We start from the raw sequence: 14914 nt of genomic DNA on the forward strand, positions 1-14914 counted from the left end.
CTAACTTGACCCACAAAAGAAGTAAGAATGCAGAATTTTTATTGTCTCCTCTATTTGTACTTGCAAGTTCAGATTTATCGTCAAACAGTATGTGCTGTTTAGTGGAATTGAAGCACAGGCCAGCCATTAAACAAAAACAAGAAGGCTGGAAATCAGAAACAAAAACAGAAATTGCTGGAGAAACTCAGCAGGTCTGGCAGCATCTGTGGAGATGGAAAGCAGAGTCAATGTTTCTGGTTCAGTGACCCGTCTTCAGATTTAGTTAAGTGGTGGAGCAGGTTGAGAGGCCGAAAGTCCTCTGTTGTGATAGGAAGGAAATGCACCTTTAACAGGGTATGTCTTAAATCATTGTCAATCCTTTCCTTCACCAACAAGAAATGATGCATTAGTCCCATGACTTGTTATTCAGTCTGCAGCTACAATCATTGAGGTCAGACGTGTGTCTTGCAGTCTCCCAGTGAACACTACCTGGGTCTAGGCTTCAAATAAGACCCCACATCATTTTGCACCAATCCTTGTTGCATGTGGTATGAGAGAAATGTAGCAATATCCTCGCCTTGCTATGTCAGTAACATGGTGCATGGTGAATGGTGAATCACATACTGTGGTAGGGAAGGAAACACGCACAGGCTGATGATTCAGAATCCTATTCAAAGGCCACAGTAGCACTAAGATCACAATGCAGCCAATCATCATTAACACCCTGGGATCCCAGCAATGGCTTAATGGGAGTTGCAATAACAATGGTCTACTTTGACTTGCACTTATTAGTTTGTAGAAACCTTTAATTTCTGACTGATTCCTTACTACCTTCTTGTCTCTATAGCCCTGCAGCAGTATGAATGTGGCTCTGGTCATAACAAATGGGGAGGCGATGACCTAGTGGTATTATTACTGGACTGTTAATCCACAGACCCAGGTAATGTTCAGGGGACCTGGGTTCGAATCCTGCCACAGTAGATGGTGGAATTTGAATTCAATAAAGGTCTGGAATTAAGAGTCTAATGATGACCATGAATCCATTGTTGATTGTTAGGGGAATTCCCATCTGGTTCGCTAATCCCCTTTAGGGAAGGAAACTTCCATCCCTTACCTGGTCTGGCCTACATGTGACTCCAAACCCATAGCGATGTGGTTGACTCCTAACTGCACTCTGGGCAATTAGGGATGGGCAATAAATGGCCAGCAACGCCCTCATCCCATGAATGAATAATAATTTTAAAAATCCTTCCTGTGCCAATAGGATCGAGTTTCATTCCAAATCTTGAGGATAGGAGTCAGGTCTTACATTCCCACTACACTACTGATAAAGCGCTATGTTGTTGAAGATGTTGTTATTGCACATGACCTGTTAAAGCAACGGGTCTACCTGGTCATTCAGAGACTCGAATACTCACTACTCCAAAGCTGAGCAGAGCTATTCTCCCCAGTGTTCTGATTTTTCATTAGCAAACAGGGGGTCAGTTAACTCTGTCTGCTGGATGGCTGGTTTACAATGAGAAATGACATCAACAGCAAAGGTACAATACCTGCACCAGCTAATGTTACCCTTAAGAGGCCTCCTTCTCAAACTTTCCCCTTGCCTGAGGCATGGTGACCCTCAGGTTAACCTACAACCAGCTATCTGTCTCTCTCTCTAATGAGGGAGTCATCAACAAACATTGCAAAACACACTTATCTGGTCACTATCATGTTGCAGCTTCTGGGAATTTGCTGTGCGTAAATTGGTTGCTGAATCTCCTACATTACAACAGTGACGACACTTCAAAATTACTCAGGCCCTGTAAACAGCTATGAAAGGTGCTATAAAGATGCATACCTCACTATGCTTAAAGTTTGCATTTTAAAGTTGCCTCATATGTCTACAGGACATTCCAAAAGTTTTTACAGACAGTGAGTAGGATAGGATAATGAAGAAGGCATTTGGTACGCTTGCCTTTATTAGTCAGAGCATTGAGTACAGGAGTTGGGAGGTCATGTTACAGCTGTACAGGACTTTGGCGAGGCCACTTCTGGAATACTGCGTGCAATTCTGGTCTCCCTGCCTTCGGAAGGATGTTGTCAAACTTGAAAGGGTCCAGTTGAAACTTGAAGGGAACAAGTAACTTGAAAGATTTACAAGGACGTTGCCACGGTTGGAGGGTTTGAGCTGTAGGGAGAGGCTGAATAGGCTGGCGCTGTTTTCCCTGGAGCGTCGGAGGCTGAGGGGTGACCTTTATAGAGGTTTATAAAAACATGAGGGGCATGGATGGGGTGAAATAGCCAAGGTCTTTTCCCCAGGGTGTGTGAGAGGGGAAAGATTTAAAAGGGACCTAAGGGACAACTTTTTCACACAGAGGGAGTTGAATGTATGGAATGAGCTGCCAGAGGAAGTGGTGGAGGCTGGTACAATTATAACATTTAAAAGGCATCTGGATGGGTATATGAATAGGAAAGGTTTAGAGGGATATGGACCAAATGCTGGCAAATGGGACTAGATTTATTTAGGATATCTGGTCGGCATGGACAAGTTGGACTGAAGAGTCTGTTTCTGTGCTGTATATCTCTATGACCGTATGACTCAATGAGTACTTTTGTGCACATCTGTCTTTTGCAACTGGTAATTTCCAGCTTGGTATGCAGCCTAGAACTTTGACAGAGAAGCTGGGAGCAGGCCATTCGTCCCTTTAAGCTTGTACTGCCGTTCGATAAGATCATGGCTGATCCTCTAATTCAATGCTACATTCCTGCTTTATCCGAAAAATCCTTGATGCCTTTAAAATCAAAAAATGTATCCATCTCTTCCTCGGATGCATTCAGTGACTTGGCTTCTGTGGTAGAGAATTCCACAGTTTACTCCTTTAAGATTTAAGTGAAAAGACCTTTCCTCGTTTCAGTCCAAAATACCCTGAGACTGTGCTTTTAGTTCTAGACTGCCCAACTAGGGAAAACAGTCTCCCACTTGTAATCTTAACATCAAAGTTAAATCATTAATGACTTTGTGAAAACAATGTATATTAGAAACTCTAGCTACATGTGTGCTTAATTCTTATTCCCTGGTAACATTTCTGCTTCATTGCTCTATTTAACTTGCGTGACCTCTCTGTTAGATTCATTATGGGCTCTTCTGATAGTTGAATATGAGCTAGATTTTTTCTGCTATTGACCGCAGACTGACTAACCAAAAGGTCACTCTCTCAGTCAAGAAGTCCTATCTTCCTTTACATATTTCAGACTTATGCTCTCCACCAGAAATGTCTTGGCAATGCTCCACCAAAACTTTCTGAACGTGGGCTTATGAATGCCAACTGTGGTCCCCTCTTACAGGATGGGGAGTCATTGTTGTTGGGAGAATCAATAGCAATGTGAAGTTTAGAGCACAATCATTTCAGCCGTAGGTTTACTGAATGGCAGAGCAAGTTAGAGTGGGCTGAATGGCATAGTCCTGCTTTTAACATCTACGTTCAAGATTGTTGTGAGTTCAAATCCCTCTCCTGAGTCTGTTGCACAGAAGCCTCAGCTGATGCTCCCAGAACGGTACTGAGGGAGTGCTGCATGCTGGGAGGCATTGATTCTGAGTGAGATGTTAAAGTGAGGCCCATCTTCTCTCTCAGGAGGATGTAAAAAGAACTCCAGTGTCATTCCGGTGAAGGGCCTGGCAGCTATCCTGGCCAATATTTCCAGCACCAGCACAATGGCCAAGTGTGCTCCGTACATTTTCAAATTTTGTAAGCTGAGATTTAGAGTCAGTTTCTGCCTAAACCATGAGTACGTGTGTGTGTGTGTGTGTGTGTGTGTGTGTGGGTGGTTGAGGGTGTGTGAGTGACTCTGTGTGTGTGTGTATGTGTGTGTGGTTGAGGGTGTGTGAGTGACTCTGTGTGTGTGTGTGTGTGCGCGCGCGCGCAAGTGTTGGTGTGTGAGATTCTGTGTGTGTGTGTGTTGGTGTGTGAGATTCTGTGTGTGTGTGTGTGTGTGTGTTGGTGTGTGAGATTCTGTGCGTATGTGAGAGATTCTGTGTGTGTGTGAGAGATGCTGTGTCTGTATGTCAGTGTGTGAGATTCTGTGTGCGTTTGTGTGTGTGTGTGTGTATGTGAGATTCTGTGTGTATGTGCATGTGCACGTGTGTGTGTGAGATTCTGTGTATGTGTGTATGTGTCTGTGTGTGTGATTCTATGTGTGTGCCTATGTGTTTGTGTGTGTGCGTGTGTGTGTGTGTGTGTGTGTGTGTGTCTGTGTGTCTGTGTGCATGCCTGCGTGTGTGTCTGTGTGTCACAGACAGATTTTCCAGCCCACTGATACTCATTCTAGTTAAGTGGTCAATCCATTATTTGGAAGGTTTTAAAAATTTTTTATAGCTGGTATTTTTCTTTATCCGTGACAAAACCAAATTCTCTGAACAGCTATATTTTATTAATTTCAACTAAATAGGCATTTTGTCATTTATGGAATGTCATGGATTTCTTCAACACAGCCAGCTTACAAATATTAATTCCCCTTTAACTGCGTTGTTCTCCAGCAATTACAGGCAAGAAGGCTATCAATAATGTTTAAATAATTTGATTCAACAGCTGATGTCACTCCTGAGGTGCCATCAGCCTAATTGAATGGTTCCATTATTGTATCTGGCTGCTCGGTTCTGTCAGTCTGGGAATGTTTTACAGTCGATTTTTATCTTTCCCTGTCCAGTGATATCCTTCTGCTTTTAGGTGTCAAGTAACACAGGAAAACTTTCTGGGCTGGACAACGAATACAGTTTAACTTCATTTCTCCTCCCTCACAGCAACCCACTGCCAGGTCAGGAATTTTCTACTGAACTTACCTGGCACTTTATTAGACCCAGTCTGTCTCTTTTGCTGGTTTAATGAAACTGCTGCTGTTTTCGCCCTGCTATATATTGTCATGAGGTAGCATAAAATGCCATAGTGAGATAGTGGTACGTGTGCAGAAACCTATAAAATTCTAACAGGACTAGACAACAGAGAGGATGTTTCCAACAACCGAAGAGTCTAGAACCAGGGGTCACAGTCTAAAAATAAGGGGCAAGCCATTCAGGACTGAGATGAGGAAGAATTTCTTCGCTCAGAGAGTTGTGAACCTGTGGAATTCTCTCCCACAGGAAGTTGTTGGGGCCAGTTCATTAGATATATTCAAGATGGAGCTGGATGTGATCCCTCGGGCTAAAGGGTTCAAGGGGTACGGAGAGAAAGTGGAAGTCGGGTACTGAAATTGCGTGATCAGCCATGGTTATTTGAATGGTGGTGCAGGCTCGAAGGGCCGAATGGCCCACTCTTGCACCTATTTTCTACTTAGCCCTTGAATGCATCACGACTATTCTCCATTACTAGTCCAAGTTCCACATTCTCACACTTTCTGAGCAAAGATGTTTCTCGTGTCTTACTTAATGGATTGATTTGTGACTGTTTTCCATTCAAGGTCAACTGGAATCATCTTCTCTACTTCTAATCTATCGAGTCTTTTATAACTTTAATAGTCCCCCTTGGATGTTGGGTCTGTAGTCTATACCTCCAGCATAACTGCGTGACCCAAGCCAACTCTTTCAATAGGACTCGCTTCCCTCTTCCTTAATGAATTGACAGATAGACAAGGAGCTTACCATGTGATCTTTGGCAAGAGAGCACTGTTATGGACCAGACCAGACCCCCTCAAAATATCTTAAGAATGTAGCCTAGATCCTAACATTTTCTTATTTTAAAGGCAAATCTGTAAGGTGTCAGTTCCAAGTGCAATATCACTGGTCAAACTCCTCGACGTTAAGCAAAACACAATTTATTTAAACATTGCAGTTAAAATACAACCAAAGAAAGAGGAATTTGGAGTAACTTAACTCTATTGGAAAATATAACAGAATAATAAATACAGTAACTATTACTAATTAACTGTTCCACTATAGTAACATCCCACAAGCACACCCCTTGGCGAAAAGGAAAATTCAGACACAGATTCTCAAATGCAGTTCTCCAATCCAGGAGGAAAAAACATCAAGAGAAAATTCAGTAAGAGTAGAAACCAGGAGGCATTCACTGAAGCTTCCAATTCTGTTGAGGCCTTAATAGCTTCTGATGATAAAACCAAAACCCAGAAATCCTAATCTGTGAAAACTGGCCACACCCATTCAGGCTGTTTAAAAAAATGCAAGGCCTCCCAAGCTGTTTACTCAAGCGGTCTTAACTAGCTAGGTTGGTACCTCTGCCTTACAACCTCTCTTTAAAACAAAACCAGGACAAGATAACCTCTTAATGTTACAGCATTGTCACAACACTTAGCTGGGGCGACCGATGTAAAAGTGGCTATTACTTCCAGCATCTATCCCTGATATTTCACTGCTGCTATAGTTCAGTGCTGAGGAACTGGAATGGTTCTCACCAGAGTGCTATTGTGATGGTCAGCATGTGCTTTTATCTCGATCAGCTCATTTAGAAAATGATCCACAGGTCCTAGATTAGATTAGGAGTGGTGTATATGCAGAAGCCCTGCTGAGGCTGAGATATTGTCATTTGGATGCCATTTAAGGGATTACGCAGCTGACGATTCCTGAGTGTGGATTGTCGGAAAAAAAGATCATGTACACTCAAGAGACAACAAGGCGCAGGGCTGGACGAACACAGCAGGTCAAGCAGCATCATAGGAGCAGAAAGGCTGACGTTTCGGGCCTAGACCCTACACTCAAGCTGCATTTCAACTCCTCATGCTCAAAGATAATCACAGCAAAATTTACTAAGTTTCTATGTAACACACTGAGTTGGGGGTCGGTTAACTCAGTTGGCTGGTTTTCAACGTAGAATAACATCACCAGCATGGGGTCAATTCTTGTACTGGCTGGGGTCACCATGAAGGACTAATCACATGACCCTGCTGCAGGAGAGAACTCAATATTGGTTTGAGAGGTTTGTATTCACAAACATAGGCAGCCAATGATTTATTGCAATTTTCTGGTAGTTTATTGGGAGGCAGCAGGTTAGATATGATGCATTATTGCAAAGAAAGGAAAAGGTACAGATGAGAACACTTTGCTAATCCTGGAGCTATTCTGCAGAATAGAGGTATAGAAGCAGTGTGCTCCCACATCCCAGTGGTCCTACAACCTTTTGCAGTGATCTCTGTACCAACAGTCTGTTCTAAAAAAAAAACAAAGAACTGCATATGCTGGAAATCAGAAATGAAAACAGAAATTGCTGGGAAAACTCAGCAGGTCTGGCAGCATCTGTAAAGAGAAAGCAGGGTTAATGTTTCAGGGCCAGTGACCCTTCTTCAGAGCATTCTGATGAAGGGGCACTGGACCCGATACTTTAACTCTGCTTTCTCTCCACAGATGCTGCCAGACTGGTTGAGTTTTCCCAGCAATTTCTGTTTTAGACTTTGCTCTTCCCTTGGCTGATGTAAGGGTGCTCTTGGTCAATCTCCAAGCAGATGGTGCGGCTCATCTTCCTGGGTCTTCTTGTCCCTTCCTCCCCTCCTGTGCCTGTTAATATTCCTTATGTTTGAGGGTGAGCCATCAATGCTATATCAGTCATCTTTCTTGACCAATGGTTATGGGACAGCTCTTATGATGTCAGATGGCCATTGCCCCCTTGCCCGCTAATACCTGAGGGTTAGTTTACTGTTCTTTCTAACAACAAAACCTTCTTATTTTTGAAAACAACACACTGATAATCTGGTACATTTGGAGCCAGATGATAAATATTTGGTGCATCACAACGTCTGTGAAACTCTTTCCTTTTGTTTTCCCCTGCTAGAATTTTGGAAAGCTAATTACTATTTTAAATAGCTATTAAATGAAATTGCATGCTGCACAGTAAATAGTAGTGAAATTGATTTTTTAAGGGACCCCAATATCACGCATTTGTGCCCCACACTTGTGTAATGAGCCTGTTTGAAAGTGGGGTGGGGGAGTTTCTAACTCTCTGCAGTCTGGGGTCCATATCTTGCTCAGCGACTAAAGACTCTCACGGCAAAGGAGGGTGGGGAGGTAGTGGATTATGTGAGCTATTTGCCTGCTTGAACAAGGTCCTCAGATCCCATGTTGTCAAATGGAAATTGTCATCCCCTTGCAATTCAAAAGTCACAGTTGGATGCCTTCATGTGCAACCCTCTGGCTAAAGGTAGCCTTTCTGAGGTTATGATATCTCTGCATGGAATTCAATAAAGACACTCCTTCTGAATTGTAGCATTGGAATGCTGCCAGGCATGTTACAATGCAATCAGGCCAGAAGAAAATTGGACTTATCCTGTTGCTTATAACCTTCTTCCAATGTAACATATTTTTCTACTTTGCAGGCTTCAGAGCTCAGATCTTTCTTTTCCCCAAAGCGCTTGCAAAAAAAATAGAGTGAACAGTCTAAGCAATAAGACAAGAGGTTCCCAGCCATTGACCTATTTCTGAGCAGAGAGGCAGCAGAGTTTAATGGCAATATTGCAGAGTTCTGTGAAATAGTCACAGAAACTGATCTCAATGATTTATGGCAACTGGGTTTCCATTACCTCCTTGCAAAGTCCTTTGAATGCAAAATTGGATTTGGAGAGAGAGAAAAAAAAAGGTTCCTTTGAAAGAAAGAGGATTTAAGCAGTAAAATGTGCATTCTAAAATCATCCAGCCCAATGTTAACTATGTCACTCTGTTTGTCTGCAGTAAGGTCTGAGCACATTCTTAGATTTTTGCACATTACTTTCTCCTTAACTCTTTATAGGTCAAACACCAGAATAACTTAAAAGGAAATGATTTACAACTTCCTCGCAACACGATAGCTTGCCTTTTCAAAAGAGTTGGTTTCTCAAATTTAAGCACAGATTTGTTAGCATTAGAGTCATAGAGATGTACAGCATAGAAATAGACCCCTTGGTCCAACTTGTCCATGCAGACCTGATAACCTAAATTAATCTAGTCCTTTTTGCCAGCATTTCACCCATATCCCTCTAAACCCTTTCTATTCATCTACCCATCCAAATGCCTTTTAAATGTTGTAATTGTACCAGCCTCCACCACTTCCTCTGGCAGCTCATTCCATACACGCATCACCCTCTGCATGAAAAGGTTGCCCCTTAGATTCCTTTAAAATCTTTCCCCTCTCGCCATAAACCTATGTTCTCTAGTTTTGGACTCCCCTACCCTTGGGAAAAGATTTTGGCTATTCATCATGCCCTTTGTGGTTTTATAAACCTCTATAAGGTCACCCCTCAGCCTCCAATGCTCCAGGGAAAATAGCCCCAGCCTTTTCAGCTTCTCCCACTAGTCCAAACTCTCCAATGGTAATTTTTTCATTAGGCATAAAGACTTAAGGAAACAAGGTAAATAAATTGAATAAAGTTGCAGGTCAGCTGGATGGCAAAAGGATCCCAAGAGGATGAAGGACTCCTGGTGCATCATTGGTGCCACATTGTAGAAGCTATCTTTTCCTCCAATTTTCAACAGCAAAACACAGTCTAAAGCAAGCTGACACATATTAAAATGAAGCTAAAAATGTTTTTTATTTGGTGTTCAGCAGTGGTGTTAAAAGTGAGAGCACAGCTTCAGGTTTTGACCAACTGGTAGTGTTAGCATTAACTACATTTGAACATGTTGCTGGAAGTTTTGGCTGCTTTCCAGTTTGCTCGGGTCACTCATCAGGTGCCAGAATCAGTCATAGAGTCATTCACATGGAAACAGACCCTTCGGTCCAACCAGTCCATGCCAAACATAATCCCAAACTAAACTGGTCCCACCTGCCTGCTGTTGACCCATATCCCTCCAAACCTTTCCTATTCACGCACTCATCCAAATGTCTTTTAAATGTTGTTATTGTGCCCACATTCACCACTCCCTCAGGATGTTCATTCCACATGCATACCACCCTCTGTGTAAAAAATTTGCCCCTCATGTCTTTTTTTAATCTTTCTCCTCTCACCTTAAAAATGTGCCACCTAGTCTTGAAATTCCTCCACCCTAGAGAAAAGACAAATACCATTTTAAAATTTAGTAAGTAAAAGAACAAGAGGGTTAAGTCATTTCGCTCCTCAATCCTAGCCCGCCTTTCAGTAAAATTGTGGTTGATTCTGAATCTCACCTCCATGTTCCCAGTAAATTTCCAGATGCCTTGATTCCATTTGAGTTTGTGAATCTGTTGATCTGGATCTTGTGAAGTCAGTATCCAGAATGCTGTGTATTTCCTCTGGGGAATTTTGATGGATCAATACACTTAGTAAGCAAACGTTGGTTCTCCAAGACTTGCTATCCATTAAGTGCCAAAACCATTCATCTCTATTTCAAGTTTTCCAAGAAGTGTAAAAATTTCCATAGCTCTCATTAGGTCTGCCAGCTCATAAAATTATCGCTCATAAATTTAAATAGGCTTACTGCCCATACTGCTAGAGATGATCATAAATGTCTTTCTTCATATTTCCCGAGTATTGACAGCTCTGTTAGCCCTGACTAATTTTTCTGGATCCCAACTCATTATTATCTTCTTAACTTCTGGGGTTTGTAGAGTTTATAAATGGATAGATAATGAAGCCATTTAGGATTTTCTAAAAAGAATTGGATAAAATACTTGAAGAGGGAAACATGTTTGAGGCCTATGGGGAAAGAGCAGGCAATGTGGGACTAATTGCATAGGACTATCACACGAGCTTGATGGACTGAATGGCCTCATGCCATGCTTCATATTCAAGAGAAGAATTTTAAACTTCAATATATGCTGGTTGGGAGTAGGACAAAAGTGAAAGAATTTAAATATTAAGTCCAACCCCAATTCACCTACTTCTGATATCCATGAGATAATTGACCTTACAGCACTGCTTGTAGGCCAAGAGGAGCAGAATGCCTTCTCCCACCCCTTCCTGACATTCAATGGCCAAATCCCTAAATGCCCTTCCCAAGATATACAATCCCTCCATCCGAGTTTCCTGTCTGGAAATCCTCCCAATGCTCTCGCTCGCTTCAGGCCCTTGAGTCTAGAGCTGCCTGTAGCTGAAGAAGAAGATGCACACATGCCAGATTTGGTGAGTATGCAATGGTACAAAGACAAGATGGAACGGAAGCCATCTTGCTCACCTTTGCTGCCAAAAGGGTTCATTTCCATTGATTGCCCAAAAATCAGACTCACATGACCAGCACCATGTGACTTTAACCATGGGGGTGTGAGAGGACTGAGGCAAAAGATGCCAGGCATGTGGCAATCACTTTCTGTTGGACTAACCTTCTACAATTAGTTGGTGAATCAAGCAGCCGGTCATGCCAAGCAAGACCAGACGATCATTGAGGGCCTGGTCATGTGGTGCTGAACCATGTTTGCTCAGATTCAATCCCTGATTTCTGTTCAGATAGATGCAGGGTCAGTAGGATTTGATTGGACATTCCTAAACTCAATGACCTTAACTGAGGCCTGCACTGTTTGGGCACATGGCAGAGAGATTAGGCTGAGTTACAAGTGAACTGATGGAAAAGTGGTCATGACACTAGGTTAGTAATCCTGAACCGAGGCTGGGGTTGTGGGCTCATATCCCACCATGACAGATAATTAAAATCTGGAATAAAAAACTAACTTAACGTTGGCCATCATCAATTGTTGTAGAGATAAACCTGCTTTGCTAAACTAAGGGATTTGGGCCAAAGGCAGCTACTTAGAGTTAGGCCACAGGTCAGCCATGATCTCATTGAATGGTAGAACAAACTTGAGGGGCGGAATTGCCTACTCCTGTTTCTATGTTCCTATATCATACAGGGAAGTAAATCTTCCATTCTTACCTGGTCTGGTGTACATGTGACTCCAGAATCAGGCTAATTACCATAGTCAACACTCGCTTTAGGAAGGAATTGGGCTAGTTCTGACTGGGGCAGTGATCATATCATATAAAAGGCATATCGTATCTTCATAAATGACACGTGGACGGGTTTGATGTTCCAAAGGGTTTAGGGAGGAATTTTACCAAATATTTTCTTTCCCTCATTGACCCTGATGTTTCTTTTTTGTTTTGAAATGTTTGCCCCATTCTGTGGAAAGACCATTTGAACTTAGCCTCCCTGTTGACTTCACATTGTGTCAGTACGAACTCTGAGTCATTGCAGATGAACTCAACGTGATGGTCTCCAGGGAATTAGTGTAATTGCTTCTGTGTACAACGTACAGTGTCAACTCTTCAGAACAACAAGCTGTGGTCAGCTTGGACACATTGTGATTGCATCTCCGTGGATAACCATACATGGAGGGAGACTGAGACAGAAACAGATCAACCCTCTGAATCCCAAAGGAACAATGAACATGACAAATAGCATAAAAGTTACAGTGCCCAATGCAGAATGATTGCTGTTTAATATTAGAGGGGTGTGTAAAAGCAGCAAAAATGATAAAAACAAAACACACCAAGAGATGCATATAAAAAACAGAAAGTGTTGGAAATTCTCAATAGCATTTGTGAAGAGAGAAAAAGCGTTAACATTTTGAGTACGCCTTTTAGGACAGTGATGAAGCGAATATTTTTCTCTCTGGGCAACTTTGCGCAACTTTGGAACTCTGCCTCAGAAGTCGAGCATTGAGTATTGTTTAAGGCAGCAGCAGCTAACTTCTTGTTTGGCAAGGAAGGTTGTCGGATATAGTTGGGAATGTGGGATTTGGAGCACAAACAAATCAACCACAATCTTATAGAACAGTGGAAGAGATTTGATTAACTGAATGCTCTACATCTGCTCCAGTTTCCTATGAGCCAAATGGGAATCTTTTTTGGAACTGAAGGGAAGTAAAATGGTATAAAATCAGAAATTGTTGGAAAAGCTCAGCAAGACTTGCTGTGGAGAGAAATCAGAGTTAACGTTTCAGGTTGAGTGTCCCTTCCTCAGAACAGAAAGTAAGAAGGTGATTGGTTTTACGCTAGCAAAGGGGAGAATGAGAGGAAACACAAAAGGGAAGATCTCAGATAGTGTAGAGGCTGGGAACAAGGTAAAGAAAAGTCAAACGCAGAGAATGCTGGAAAAACTCAGCAGGTCTGGTAACATCTGGAGAGAGAGAGAGGCAGACAGAGTTAACATTTCAAGTCCAATATGACTCTTCTTCAGAACTCTTCTTCAGTACGAGTCCCCAGAGATCTGGTTCGAACTGTTAACTGTTTCCCTGTCTCCACAGATGCTGCCAGACCTGCTGAGTTTCTCCAGCACTCTCTGTTTTTACTTCAGATTTCCAGCATCTGCGGTATTCTCCTTTCATTTGGCTAATAATAGCAGTGCCCAGAGTGTAATCAGTGTTAATTCATGCAACAAAGAATTGTTTCTGTCCTAATTTGATTTAACATTCTGATTTACCTGAACTGGAATGGTGAGTATATGCACGAAGGCAGCTAAAACGTCCCAGATATTTGCCAACTAGTTGCGCACACTGTATCATAATCCCTAATATCATGGTAGCTGCTGTTCATAAACCAACATAACTGGTACAACCAACCACTACCTTCACAAGTTATATTAACATCTCGTCATTATTGGTATGATGTGCTTAAACTAGATTCCCCCAGGAGTCTGTAAAATGAAAAATTCTCACCTTTCTCAGTTTACCTCCCTTTAAGGATTAGTTTCGCCACCTTTAAGTCTTAACATTTCCCGTTTCACCTTTGGGTCTTAATTTTTGATTGACAAGAAAGTCAAGGGTTATGGTGCACATACAGGAAAGTTTAGTTAAGCTCATAATCAGAGGAGTCCTGAACTTATTGAATAGTAGATCTGGCTTGATGAACCAAATAGTCTAGTTTTGCTGCTAAGTCTTATGATCTTATGTCCCTAGATGACTTTTGCCCTCATTAATCTGGAAATACTGTAGTCTACAGTAGTTTTCAACTGTTGCAAACTCTGTTCAATAAATACAGCATAAACCACGAATAGAATGATGTGGTGCGTAGACCAATTGACCCATTGGGAAAGCATGTTCCATTAATCAAGTATGTTCCTGTGTATTTGGTAACTGGGAAGCGCCGAAAGTGATTAACAAAAAGTAGATTTAAAACATTTTAAATGCGTGATAATTTTCTTTGCTGCAAGCAGAAGGCAGCCACTCTCTGGAGGAAAATTAATGATGGTAACTTGTTCTAACCAATCCCTTTTATTTTTATTTTAAAATAGTTGAAACAAGCATCAGCAATGATAAATATTGAGTAATGTAAATAGTTCAACCAGAGTCTGTCTGTTATTTTTTCTTGCAAAGGTAGAATCAAGAATTGTGTAAAGTGTGACTCAGGATAAAATTGTTCCTTTCAATCTGATAGCTGGATTTGTTGACTTTAAGTAGAAATATATCAGTTGCGGTTTAAACGTAAATGTGCTGGTTTGAAAGACATGCTTTTTTTCAGAGATAGATCTGATAAAGTAAAACATTTGCATTCAATATTAATGACTAGTCAAACTGGTATTCTATTTACTTTCTACACCCAGTAAGACTGCACTTGCACTGACTTACAAAGTATAAGGAAGAAAATTAATTTATTAACACCTTACATTGCATTTTCTCTTTCTCTTGAGGTTCATGTTCGTTTTCATGCAGATTCCAGTGTTGGAGGAGATATTTTGAATTGTTTGCTGAGGATTAAAGGAAGTGTTTTCATGTCCACAGAAATTCTTTCTTGAGCTCCTTATACACCCAAGTGTAAAGCATCATTATAATATTGACTAAGAGGGCGAGATAGCTTTGGAGCTGTTACAGATGCTGTTTCTTAAGAGTTCAAAGTTCTGTATTTTGGCCTGAAATTTGTTTATTGAGAAAAATCTATTCTCAGATGGAGGTCCTGCCATGCTGTCATGTGTTGCAAAACTCCCATTTCCCATCAACTCATTTTTAATTGATAAAAATGTCAGTGTTTTACTGTGTTGTAGCTAGAATCAACCAGATACCATTCAGTTCCTCTTGTGTTCACCCTAAGGTGTGTTCATTGGTATGCTCTGGTGATCTCATGCTCCAAAGGGACT

At 41.6% G+C, this 14914-nt stretch overlaps 1 long non-coding RNA gene across 1 annotated transcript in view; it reads right to left on the reverse strand.

The window, feature by feature from the left end:
- LOC125484026 overlaps window positions 1-14606 on the reverse strand; it is a 74795-nt gene extending 60189 nt beyond the window's left edge. The window contains exons 1-2 of the long non-coding RNA XR_007262895.1: window positions 14447-14606; window positions 9879-9916 (exon numbers count right to left, since the gene is read on the reverse strand). This is a non-coding gene — a long non-coding RNA (uncharacterized LOC125484026). The remainder of the gene's footprint in view (window positions 1-9878; window positions 9917-14446) is intronic.
- Between the last annotated feature and the right edge of the window lie 308 nt (window positions 14607-14914).

This window comes from Rhincodon typus, chromosome 9 (assembly GCF_021869965.1).
Source record: "Rhincodon typus isolate 14 chromosome 9, sRhiTyp1.1, whole genome shotgun sequence".
Lineage (NCBI taxonomy): Eukaryota > Metazoa > Chordata > Chondrichthyes > Orectolobiformes > Rhincodontidae > Rhincodon > Rhincodon typus.